A 13,183-nucleotide genomic window follows, 5' to 3' on the forward strand; every position below is an offset into this window, starting at 1 on the left:
CCCCCTTCCTCTGTGAGTTTCAGGAAATGGACTAAATGACCTTTATGGACACTTTCAGTTCTACTATTCCAGGAGAGAAATGACAAGTAAGGTATTTTCCCCAGGGCTCCTTAGTAAATGAGCAGTAAGAATTATCTTCCAATTTCCAGGCTACTAAGCCACAGGGCCTCCGTATAAATTAGTTCCGAAAGCTGAATCAAATAGAGTTTACCCAAATGAGGAGGTGATATTTAATTCTGCAAGATTAGATTAATGCTTCATTTATTCACTTTTTACTGGTTACTGCATGCCGAGTGTCTCTTCGGCAGGAACTGGGCTCTGCTGGGGAGGCAATGACAGTCACAGCAGCGCCTGCTCCTTGGTCTAGTGGAAGAAGAAAAACACGGGTCTGAGTGACTGTTAACAGAAGAAAGAAATTCTCAGGGCCACAAGAGAGAAATAGAGTCCCAAGAGGGGAGAAAACTCCCTTCCAGCTGGGAGATCAGCACAGGCTTTGTCAAGTTGACTGGAGAGCTGGACTTTGAATGATGAGCAGTAGTTGGATACATAGAAATAAAGTTTATTCCCAAAATGCACTGTTCTTACATGAGGATAACACGCTCCATCTACAGAGCACACACAGGGTATTTCTTTTTCAGCAAGATTGATGGTGTTGTGCTGAGGTCCTCATAAATTCCACCTGATTTATATCTGCAAGTGAGCGGGTCATCCTTAGGGAAACTGTTTGTATAACAGGTTGACATCAACAGATCTTTCGTATGTCATATCAAGAAATCAAGACACAGAGTGGAAATTGTGTGTCCCACAGACCCACTGTCAATTAGGGATTCTGCACACGACGCTCCAGGCTATGCTGTGCCCACCTGATAGGCTCTAAAGTTTTCTGGTTGGGCTAGACTGTAGATGACTTTCGCCAGTGCCACAGGAGTCCCTCCTCTTCTGGAGGAAATTAGTACACCATAAATGCTGTCTCCTCCTTGTATTGCTGGAGTGAGAGTTTCCTTGTTGATTGACATTTGTATTATAGGCTCTGAAAGCATTTAGTGACCCGAAGCTTCACTTCCTCATTGATTTCCCTGTTGAGAACCATATCCTGAGATCTTTAGATCTGAGCTCACTTGGGGTGCTCCTCTGTGTGAAAAAATCCCTTTACGAAGACAGTGAACCAGAAACCGTATGGCTGGGCTCTCGAGGGACGATTGGGAAAGGGCAAGTCACAATTATTGATTTTTAACATCTATTAATTCATTTTAAGTAATATGTTTAAAAAATTATACTGGGGCCGCCTGGTGTGTAGTGGTTAATTCACATGCCCTGCTTCTGTGGCCTTGGGTTCGCAGGTTTGGATCCCCAGCATGGACTTATGCACCCTTCATCAAGCCATGTTGTGGTCGTGTCCCACATACAAAATAGAGGAGGATTGGCACAGATGTTAGCTCAGAGACAATCTTCCTCATGCAAAAACAAATTATTTACTCTAGGTTATCTGAATTTGAATTGCATTATCTTAAACTCTTTATTAATATTAAAAAGAAATCATTTCCTTTTTAATAAACGTGTACTGGGCTCCACTTATGTGCTAGGAGTTGATACACTATGAAAATGCAAAGAGAGATCATAGTTTCTCAGTATCGTGTCATAATTCTTTGGACAGTTATCAGGCGCCATCTGGTAACCGGGTGCTTTTCTAGCTGCTGGGGGAGGAGATGGTGAACCGGAGACCTGCAGGGGGCATCTCTTACAATTCCGCCATTTTTTTGGTTGAAGAAATCATAGCTCAGCAAGATTATGTAATTTAACCAATGACACATGTCTAGTAAGTTGCAGAGCCCAGACAAGAACGTTGTCTCCTGGATTAGCAGGTTTTCCATTACAAAAAAAAAAATGTCTCTTTACTGGAATAAAAGCAAATCTGACAGAGAGTTTCCTGAAATGGACCTATAGTTTGATAGACTAGGGACTGTTGGCTAAGGAAATTATATTATCTCTTCTCAATAAAACACTTTAGATTACTTGGATCCATCTAGATTTTTCTCACCAAGTGTGTTCACAGAGTCAGTTTGCACAAGTTGTAGTGGGAGAGTCTTACTTCAACAGTTCAGTCCATTAGGAAAGAATATATATTGCTGAGAGCAAGGCCTTTGGCTGTGGGGTTTAATTTGATAAGAATTTATGAATAACAAGTGGAAAACTAAAAGGACCAGAATAGAATTTGCTCCTAAAAGGGACAGTTGCTACCCGTGGTGCAATGGTGACTGCTCTAGATCAGCTGCATAACTAGGATCAGAAATAGTGTGAAGCTAATAAATATTTTTTTCTTTGTTTTCTACCTCAGTCTCCATCAACTGAAATGTCACTGCAGCTAGGATTCAAGCTCTCCGTTTATCCTCTACTTGCCCCATTTGGGTCCAATTTGAAAGAGTAGGATAGCCGTCTTTCCACACACAGCAGCCTAAATATGCATAGACCCACGTATTACTTTTTAGAACCTTGGTTTCCATGTTATTCATTTATTCCCTCATTCATGAATTCATTTATCAAACTCTGATTTAGCATCCACTATGTGGTAAGGCACTGGTTAGGTGCTGAGGGTATGACACAGTCCTCAGTTTGAGACAAGAAAGCAAGCTCTTTGTAACAAATGCTGCCATAAGGATAGTCTCTGAGTGCTGGGACTGGGAGAGAATTTAAAGATTTTATTTATTTATTTATTTATTTTTTTTTCCTTTTTCTCTCCAAAGCCCCCCAGTACGTAGTTGTATATTCTTTATTGCGGGTCCTTCTAGTTGTGGCATGTGGGATGCCGCCTCAGCATGGCTTGATGAGCAGTGCCTTGTCCGAGAGCCCAGGATTCAAACCAACAAAACACTGGGCCGCCTGCAGCGAAGCACGCAATCTTAACCACTCAGCCACGGGGCCAGGCCCTGGGAGAGAATTTAGAAGGAGCCTCTGACCCAGATCTGGAGGTCAGGGAAATGACTTCTCCGTCATTCTGATTCTGCAAGATGACTTCAAGATAGCTTTGATTTTTTTCCCCCACTGTCCAGAAGAAGAAATGAAGTTTCATAGAACTTATGTGACCTCTGTTCGTTCCTTCATGCAACAAAAACATCTGAATGCCTGCTAGGTATCAGGCACTGGTCTTGGCACACAGGACAGAGCTGTTAACAGAAAAGATACAATTCCTGCGCAGAGATTTTTACATTATCATGAGAGAGGTAAGCTATGGACAAATACATGCATAACATATTGGATGTTAATAAGCACCAGGAAGACAACTAAACCAGGTTAAGATGTACACAGAATAAGTTTGCTGTGGATGATGAGGGGGAGGCTGCCATCTTACAGACACTGTTGTGGAAGCCCTTCCTCACAAGATGACTGAGATTTGAACTGAGACCTGAAGGAAGTGAGTCATTTAGAGGAACAGCATTCGCATCAGAGGGAAGAGTGAATACAAAGACTCAAGTATGTTGATATGCTTGAAGAAAAACAAGGCGATTGCTATGGCTAAAGTAAGAAAAGAAATAGGAAATAGATCCTGTTGGGCCTTACAGGAATGATGCAGATTTCAAATCTTATTCTCAGTATAATTAGAAACCATGGGAAGTTTTAAGCAGAAGAGTAATTTTCTTCTTTTTTTCGGTTATGTTTTGAAAAGATAGCTCTGGCTGTTGAACATAGGTACAGACTGTACGGGGCAAGGAAAAGGGAGAGGGAGTTCATTCAGAAGGCTGTTTATAGACAAGGTCTACTGAAGGTCATGTGGCTTGGACCAGGGTAGCAGGATGGAAGAGGTGAGAAAAGGTCTGATTCTGGGTATAGTTTGATGATGAAGTCAACAGGATTTGCTGATGGATTGGCTATGAGGGATGAAAGCAAGAGAGGGGTCAAGGTAGGTACTGGAATTACAATGTGAACAGAGCCAACAGGGGTCAGAGCTCAGGGAGTTTATCTGCTGATGGGATAGGCAGCCAAAAAACCAGAAAACAAATAAATATGATTCCAGTTTGTGATAAGTACTAAAAAGGAAATGACAGCATGCCCTGCTACAAAATAACAAGGGGTTCCTGCTTTCAGTAGGGTTGTAAGGACAGTCTCTCTGGGAAGGTGGTATGTAAGCTAAGGGCTGAAGGATGTGATTAATAAATGAGAAACAATAGGACATATTGGAGTATATGAGGAAGCCATTTGGTTTAAAATTAATTCGGCCTGACTTTGTTTCTCCAAAATGGCCTGATGTGGCCTGTTGAGTATGCGCTGTATATCTGCTTTAAATATTTACTGTGTCCCAAAGACAAGAATGACGCCCTTAAAAATAGGGATGCAACTTCCCCCATATCAGCATTTCCTTTATGATAAGCATCTCTCCCTAAACTACAGATTAATTACTGATCTGCTTGTGACCTTGTGACCTCTGCCCTTGTGACCACTGACCTGCCATGTTCACCAATCTGCTGTGCCAGCAAAGCAACCTCGTGACTACTGTAAAAGGAAGATTCCTATTATATGTGATGTATGCTCTTTTTTCCAAGATGGTATATAAACACTCTGTACACCCTACCTCTTTTGCTGCCCTTCCTTCCTTAGGGAAGGAAGTCCCCGGGCTAGTCCTCAGATCTGGTTCATAATAAACTCACCTCAATTCTGATTTATACATTGATTATGGATTATTTGCATCAATGAGAATGGGTCTTCCATGCACAGATGCAGGGGAGAGCGTTCCAGGCGGGGTTCCAGTGAGCATAACAGCCCTGAGGTCTCATGGCTACAAAGCAGGAAAGCCAGGATTTAAAGCAGTCTGCCCAACTCTTAAGCCTGGTTTATTCCCCCCTACTCTTACATTCTCTAAAACAACGGTTTTCAAGGTGTCATCTGTGGACCAGTTTCCTGAGACCTTTCCAGATGGTGCAAAAGGTCAAAACTCTTTTCATGCTAATACTAAGCCATTACTTTTCTTTTTCATACTAATTCTTCACAAGTATACAGTGTTTTCCAAAGACTACAAGACATGATATAGCAACAGATGGAAAGCAAAGCGTATATGAGAATCCAACAGTCTTCCATTAAGCCAGACATTAAAGAGATTTGGAAAAATGGAAAGCAATGTCGCTGCTCTCAATAAATGATTTTTATTTTGTAAAATAGTTGTTTTTCATAATATGTCATTTATGTTAACAGAAAGGAGTTATTAATGTTATTTTAAATAAATTAATAACTATTTTTAAAATTGCTCAGTATTGGGGCTGGCCTGGTGGCATAGTGGCTAAGTTCTTTGGTGAACATAGTGGCTAACACTTTGGTGGCCCAGGGTTCGCAGGTTCAGATCCCAGGCGCAGACCTAGCACTGCTCGTCATGCCATGTTGCGGCAGCATCCCACAAAAAGGAGAGGAAGATTGGCACAGATGTCAGCTCAGGGCCAGTCTTCCTCACACATAAAAATAATAATAAAAAATAAAAATTGCTCAGTATTGATTTCTAGTGGTAAGTATCAATAGCTATAAGGCATAAAAACACAAGCTGTCTGGATCCTCCATAATTTCTAAGGGTGTAAAGGATCATGAGACCAAGAGCAGGAGAATTGTTGCTCTAGCATTGATGTTAAGGCTCTCTCCAGTTCGTACTGGGTCTCTACATATGCAATCCCCTCCTGCACCCAGAACTTCCCTTAAAGCACAACAGAAAGAATTACTAATGTTTATTGAGTATTTCCTACATTCTAGATATATCTTAAATGCTTTACAATATTTTAACTAATTTAATCCACTCAAACAAACCTATGAGTGAGTGCTTTTATTATATTCATTTTACAATAAGGAAACCCAGGAACAAAGACATGAAAACGTGTCCCCGTTCACACAGCTAGTAAGTGACAGAGCTGAGACTGGAACCCAAGCAGTTTTGCTCTACAGACAACACTCTTAACCATCAATGATAGTTTAACATGTATGAACAAATGCATGAAGATTAACCCTAATGCTATGCAAACGTCATTTGCAGGGCATCACAGTAGCTCTGGCTGACTGGCGGATCCAGGTCACTTAAGGTGGTGTCCTGAAATATCATGTGGCACAAGGAGCCAGAGGACAGGAGAAGGCCCTGGGCTAGAGAGAGATGAGAGCAAGCTAGGGAAATTCACTTCTGTCTTCAAGTCCATTGGCAGGCAGTGAATCAGGATAAGGGTCAGGGCCATAGGTCCAAAGCTATGTGGGCATGAGAAACAAAACAAGGGGAGGAGAGAAGTTCATGCTTCTGCCCCATCCCATCTAAGAAATCAGTCATCTCTAGCACGGTGGCTCCCAAAGGAAGCTCATATTGCCCCAGAGGTCACATTTGTAGGAGGGGCCTTGTCTGAGACAGGAAAATGTTCCTTCTCTCCTTCCCACCCCACCAATCATGAGAGATTGCGTGAGTGAGAGGATTCCAGACAAATAACAGCAGATGAGCGAGAGACCCCAAGACTCGATTTCATTTCCTGAAGGATTCAAAGTTCATAGGTGGACCACCTGGCTTCATGGCATCAGGTTGGGAAAATACCCAGACCAGAGTAAATTTTGCAGTATCACACTACTTGGTAAATTAAACAATCACACAGGGTGCGTAAACTTTAGCTTGAAGAGTCTTTTAAGTGATACAATATCCCTAAATGCACATTTGTTAAAATCAAATATAAAGACCAGAATCAATAAACAGTAAAAATCAAATTATATGCTACTAAGTATAAGTATGATTTATAATAAGCATTTGAAAAATGGCATTTAGAGTTTTTCTGCTTTAGTAGAATGAGATACAATTTTCACTTTCTGGATAATGTAATTGCACGGTGAAAGAAAAAGTTTTACATATGAGAACCCGTGGCCGCATCTGTCACAGCCTGTGTAACCTCTTTCTCTCTCCTCTCCACTGAGATGAGTACAGCCTCACAGGAAATATATTATGCAAATGAAGTAATGAATGAGAGGAGAGGAAACTCAGAGAAGCCTACTTGGTTTATAGTGGAAAGAGATAATATAAAAGGGAAACCTTCCCTAAGAGATATCTTTGAAGCTCCCTGTATGCCCTTCCTCATACCATTCCTATCCCTAAACTACAAAGGTAAGCACCATCTCAATAGTCTTACCATTTTGTATTCATTCCTAAAAACGTATTGCTTAGTTTTACACATTTTGAACATTAGGTAAATCAGATTGTACACACCCTTATGCAGTGTGCTCTGTACACTCTCCTCTTGGTTCCTGAATTCATCCACGTAGCTAGAATTCATTCAATTTCCCTATTGTATAGGATTATACTATAGGACTCATGCACATTTTCTTCATTCATTCTCCTTTGCACTGATATTTTGGTTGTTCCAAAATATATGCAATATACAATGCTTTATATGCAAATACGTGTGAACCACCTTGCACATGAAACTTGGTGCACGCATATGAGACTAACTTCAGAATATGCATCTGGGACTGGAATTGCAGCATCGTGGGCCTGCACGTCTTCAGCTGCACTCCGCAATGTCATTTGCTTAATTAATTACTGAGAGAAATGAGCTAAAATCTCCCACAGTGATGATGAATTTCAAAATTCCTATTTGCAGTTCTAGCAATTTTGGTTTTATAGCTTTAAATTGAGAGATGATTCTCTTCCCATTTATTGTGATTTTGTGAATAACGATAGGTTTAAATTTCTTTATATTGCTTCATATTTATATTGTCTAATTTTTGCTTTTCCTATGGACTTTCCTCCTCTTTGCTTGACTTCTTTTTGATTTATTGAAATTACGGAGGATTTTTTGTCAAAGATGGGGTGCAATTATGTCTCTCCCTGTGAGCAAATCCCTTTGACAATGAGATGGCATTTCCTTCTATCAAGAGGTGAAAGAGAAGCTACTGCGAGTTCCAAGTCTAGGCCATGAGTCAGCAAACCACAGCCCACTGGCCCAATCTGGCCTGCTGTCTATTTTTGTAAGTAAAGATTTATTGTAACTCAGCCATACTCATCCATTTACTTATTGGCTACGGATGCTTTCTTGGCAAAATGGCAGAATTGAGTAGTTGCAACTCTTGAGTAGAATGGCCCACAAAGCCTAACATATTAACCGTGTGGGCCTTTAAAGAAAAAGTTTGCCAACCTTTGATCGAGGCCTTAAGGGCCTTTCACTCTTTCTGTTGGAACTTGTCCAGTTGCCATATGACAAGAGCAGGCAGGTCTGCTGGAGGATGAGAGGCCACATAGAACAGAGATGAGTTGTCCAAGATAAGGTCAGCTCAGACTAGCCAGCTCCCGGGGACCAAGCGCCTGATGACATTGCATACGTGATTCCATGTAAGAACAGCTAACCTAGCCCAAATTAGCAGAACAGCCCCATTAATCCACAGACTCCTGAGTAGTAATAATTGAGTGCTGTTTTAAGGCACCAAGTTTTAGAATAGTTTGTTTCATAGCTAATAAAGAGGGTTTTGTTTTTGTTTTCCTATTTTATTTTTCCCTCTAATAATTAGAAGTTATACCCTTGTGGTTGGCCCGGTGGTGTAGTGGTTAAGTTCACAAATTCTGCTTCAGTGGCCCGGGGTTCACAGGTTCAGACCCCGGGCGCAGACCTATGCATCGCCATGCCGTGGCAGGTGTCCCACATAGAAAACAGAGGAAGACGGGCACAGATATCAGTTCAGGGCCAGTCTTCCTTAGCAAAAAGAGGAGGATTGGCAGCAGATGTTAACTCAAGGCTAATCTTCCTCAAAAAAAAAAAGGTTATACCCTCTCTTACCTTCTATTTTTTTTTTTCAGATTTTTTTTTCCTTTTTCTCCCCACAGCCCCCCAGTACATAGTTGTATATTCTTCGTTGTGGGTCCTTCTAGTTGTGGCATGTGGGACGCTACCTCAGCGTGGCCTGATGAGCAGTGCCATGTCCGCACCCAGGATTCGAACCAATGAAACACTGGGCCGCCTGCAGTGGAGTGCGCGAACTTAACTACTCGGCCACGGGGCCAGCCCCTCTTACCTTTTATTTTTATTCTGTTATTTGAAAATTTTAATGTGCAAAGGTAAAGTTAATCATTATTTTTTCTTTCCTCATAAACAATGCAAGGACCTCAGATGACTTTAACTCTGATCACCCTCGTCCCAATTTATATGCCGTCGTACTGAATTTTGATTTCACTTTTACTACATGAATCAGACATTATTGCTATTAATCATTATTTTACATTGCTGATTTTTGTTGTCATTTACTCAATTATTTATCTATGTCATTGCTCATTATTCCTTCTTACACCTCAAACCTTGCATCTTTGGAATGTCTTTTAGTGAGAATTCGTTATTGACACATTCTCTCCATTTTTTTCTGAAAGTATTTTAGTTTGCCCTCATTATGGGAAGATATTTTTATGAAATATACAATTCTGAATTGATAGTTATTTTCTCTTAATACCTTGAAGATATTCTTCCACTCTTTTCTGGCTTCCATTTTTACTTTTTCTTGAGAAGACAACTGCCATTTTAATATTCACTCCTCTTAGAAAATCTGTCTTTTCTCTCCATAGAGGTAGTCAGCTTCTCTTTTTGTCTTTATGTTCTGCTGTACTGTGTCTACTTGTGGATTTCTTTTTTATTATTTATACTCTTCAGAATTTGTTGAGTTTCCTGAAAAAGGAACTAGTTTTTTAAATAAATTTGAGATGTTTTTGGACACTACCTGCTCACATATTGACTCTCTCCTGCTGTCTCGATGCTCTTCTTTTGTACCTCCAGCTAGAACTATGCCAAGCCTTCTCTGTCTTTTCCGTATCCCTCATTCTCACTGTCATACTTTGTCTTAGTTTCTCTCTGAGAAATATTTTGAGTAATTTTCTTCTGTCTATCTTCTAATTTACTGATTCTTTCCCCATTTATGTTAAAGCTGCTGTAACATATTACAATTTTTTAAAATTGAAACATAGTTCTCATACCATAAAATTCACCATTTTAAAGTGTACAATTCAGTGGTTCTTAGTATATTCCCAAAGTTGTACAACCATCACCACTGTCTAATTCCAGAACGTTCTCATTGCCCCAGGTAGACACCTCATACTCATTAGCAGTCACTTCCTCTTCTTTTTTCCCAAGACCCTGGCAATCACTAACATATTTTCTGTCTCTGGATTTGACAGAATATTTCTGTCAAGTGTTCTGGATATTTCACATAAGTGGAATCCTAAAATGTATGGCCTTTTGTGTCTGACTTCTTTCACTTAACATGTCTTCAAGATTAATCCACGTTGTAACATGTATTGGTATTTCATACTTTTTTACTGGCAAATAATATTCCACTGTATGGATCTATCATATTTTATTTATTCTTTCATCAGTTGAAGAACCTTTCGGTTGTTCCTACTTTGTAACCATTATGAGTAATGCTGTTATGAACATTCATGTACATAGGTCTTCAGTTCTTTTAGGTATATACCTAGGAATGCCATTGTCATATGGTCATATGGTAACTCTATGTTTAACTTTTTGAGAAACTGCCAGATTGTTTTCCACAGTGGCTGACCATTTCATATTTCCACTAGCAGTACATGAGGGTTCCAATTGCTCCACATCCTACCAACACTTGTTATTTTCCACTTTTTTTTAAAGCCATCCTGCTGGTCATGAAGTGGTATTTCATTATGGTTTTGATTTGCATTTCCTTAATGACAATGATGTTGAGCATCTTTTAATGTGCTTATTGACCATGTGTATATCCTCTTTGGAGAAATGTCTGTTCAAGTGCTTTGTCCTTTTTTTAAACTGAGTTGTTTGTCTTTTTGTGCTCATAAGATTTCTTCACATATTCTGGATACTAAACCCTTATCATATATCCAAGAAAATATTTTCTCCCATTCTGTGGGTTGTTTTTTCATTTTCATGATTGTGTCCTTTCATGCACCAAGATTTTTAATATTCTTGAAATTGAATTATTGATTTTTTCTTTTGTTGTTTGTGCTTTTGATGTCATATATAAGAAACCATTGTCAAATCCAAGGTCATAAAGATTTACTCTTGTTTTCTTGTCAGCATTTTATCTATTGACTTTTACATTTAGTTCTTTGATCCATATTTTTTATTGCAGTAACATTGGGTTATAACATTACATAACTTTCAGATGTAACTCATAATACATTTCGAAATCTGTGTCGATGACATTGTGTTCACGACTCAAAGACTAATTATAATCCATCACCACACATGTGTGCCTAAACACACCTTTTGCCTTCCTCCCTCCTCTCCTCCCCTCCAGTAGCCACCAACCAAATCTCTGCTGTCTTGTGTTTGTTTGTTGTTGTTTTTATCTTCTATTTATGAGTGAGATCATATGGTATTTGCCTTTCTCCCTCTGACTTCTTTCACGTAGCATAATGCCCTCAAAGTCCAGCCTTGTTGTCGCAAATGGCCGGATTTCATCATTTCTTATGGCTGAGTAGTATTCCACTGTGTATATATACCACAGCTTCTTTATCCATTTGTCCCTTGATGGACACCTAGGTTTCTTCCAACTCTTGGCTATTGCGAATAATGCTGCTGATGAACACAGGGGTGTATGTATCTTTATGCCTTTGTTTTTTCAAGTTCTTTGGATAAATACCCAGCAGTGAGATAGCTGGATAACATGGTAGATCTATTCTTCATTTTCTCAGAAAACTCCATAGTGGCTGCACAAGTTTGTACTCCCACCAGCAGTGTATAAGGGTTCCCTTCTCTCCACATCCTCTCCAACACTTGTTGCTTTCTGTCTTGTTAATTATAGCTCTTCTGACCTGAGTGAGGTGCTATCTCATTGTAGTTTTGATTTGCATTTCCCTGATAGCTAATGATGTTGAACATGTTTTCATTTGCCTATTGGCCATTTGTACGTCTTCTTTGGAGAAATCTCTGTTCAGATCTTTTGCCCATTTTTTAAGTGGGTTGTTGGTTTTTTTGTTGTTGAGACATATGAATTCTTTGCATATTTTGGATATTAACTCCTTATCTGATATATGGTTTGAAAATATCTTCTCCCAATTGTTAGATTGTCTTTTTGTTTTGTTGATGGTTTCCTTTGCTGTGCAGAAGCTTTTTAGTTTGATGTAGCCCCGTTTGTTTATTTTTTCTTTTGTTTCCCTTGCCCAGTCACACATGGTATTTGAAAATATGCTGCTAAGGCTGATGTCAAAGAGCTTGTTGCCTATGTTTTCTTCTAGAAGTTTCATGGTTTCAGGTCTAACATTCAAGCCTTTAATCCATTTTCAGTTGATTTTTGTGCACGGTGTAAGACAATGATCTACTTTCGTTCTTTTGCATGTGGCTGTCCAGTTTTCCCAACACCATTTATTGAAAAGACTCTCCTTTCTCTATTCTATGCTCTTGGCTCCCTTGTTGAAAATTAGCTGTCACTATATGTGTGGATTTACTTCCAGGCTCTCAATTCTGTTCCATTGATCTGTGTGTCTGTTTTCATACCAGTACCATGCAGTTTTGGTTACTATAGCTTTGTAGTACATTTTGAAATCAGGGAATGTGATATCTCCAGCTTTGTTCTTTTTCCCCAGGATTCCTTTGGCTATTCAGGGTCTTTTGTTGTTCCATACATCTTTTAGGATTTTTTGTTCTATTTCTGTGAAAATATGTTGTTGGGACTTTTGTAGGGATTGCATTGAATCTATAGATTGCTTTAGGAAACACGGACATTTTAACCATGTTAATTCTTCCAATCCAAGAGCACAGAGTATCTTTCCAGTTCTTTGTGTCTTCTTCAATTTCTTGCAACAATGTTTAATAGTTTTCGGTTTACAGAACTTTCACCTCTTTGGTTAAGTTTATTCCTAGGTATTTTATTCTTTTTGTTACAATTGTAAATTGTAAATGAGATTGTATTTTGAATTTCTCTTTCTGCTACTTCGTTGTTAGTGTATAGAAACACTACTGATTTTTGTATGTTGATTTTGTTTCCTGCCACTTCAATGTGTTCATTTATTATTTCTAAACAGTTTTTGGTGGATTCTTTAGAGTTTTCTATATATAAAATCATGTCATCTGCAAATAGTGACAGTTTCCCTTCTTCTTTTCCAATGTGGATCCCTTTTATTTCTTTTTCTTGCCTGATTGCTCTGGCTAGGACTGCCAATACTATGTTAATTAAGAGTGGTGATGGTGGACATCCTTGTCTGGTTCCTGTTCTTACAGGGATA

The sequence above is a fragment of the Equus asinus genome, chromosome 5, assembly GCF_041296235.1.
Source record: "Equus asinus isolate D_3611 breed Donkey chromosome 5, EquAss-T2T_v2, whole genome shotgun sequence".
NCBI classification, from domain to species: domain Eukaryota; kingdom Metazoa; phylum Chordata; class Mammalia; order Perissodactyla; family Equidae; genus Equus; species Equus asinus.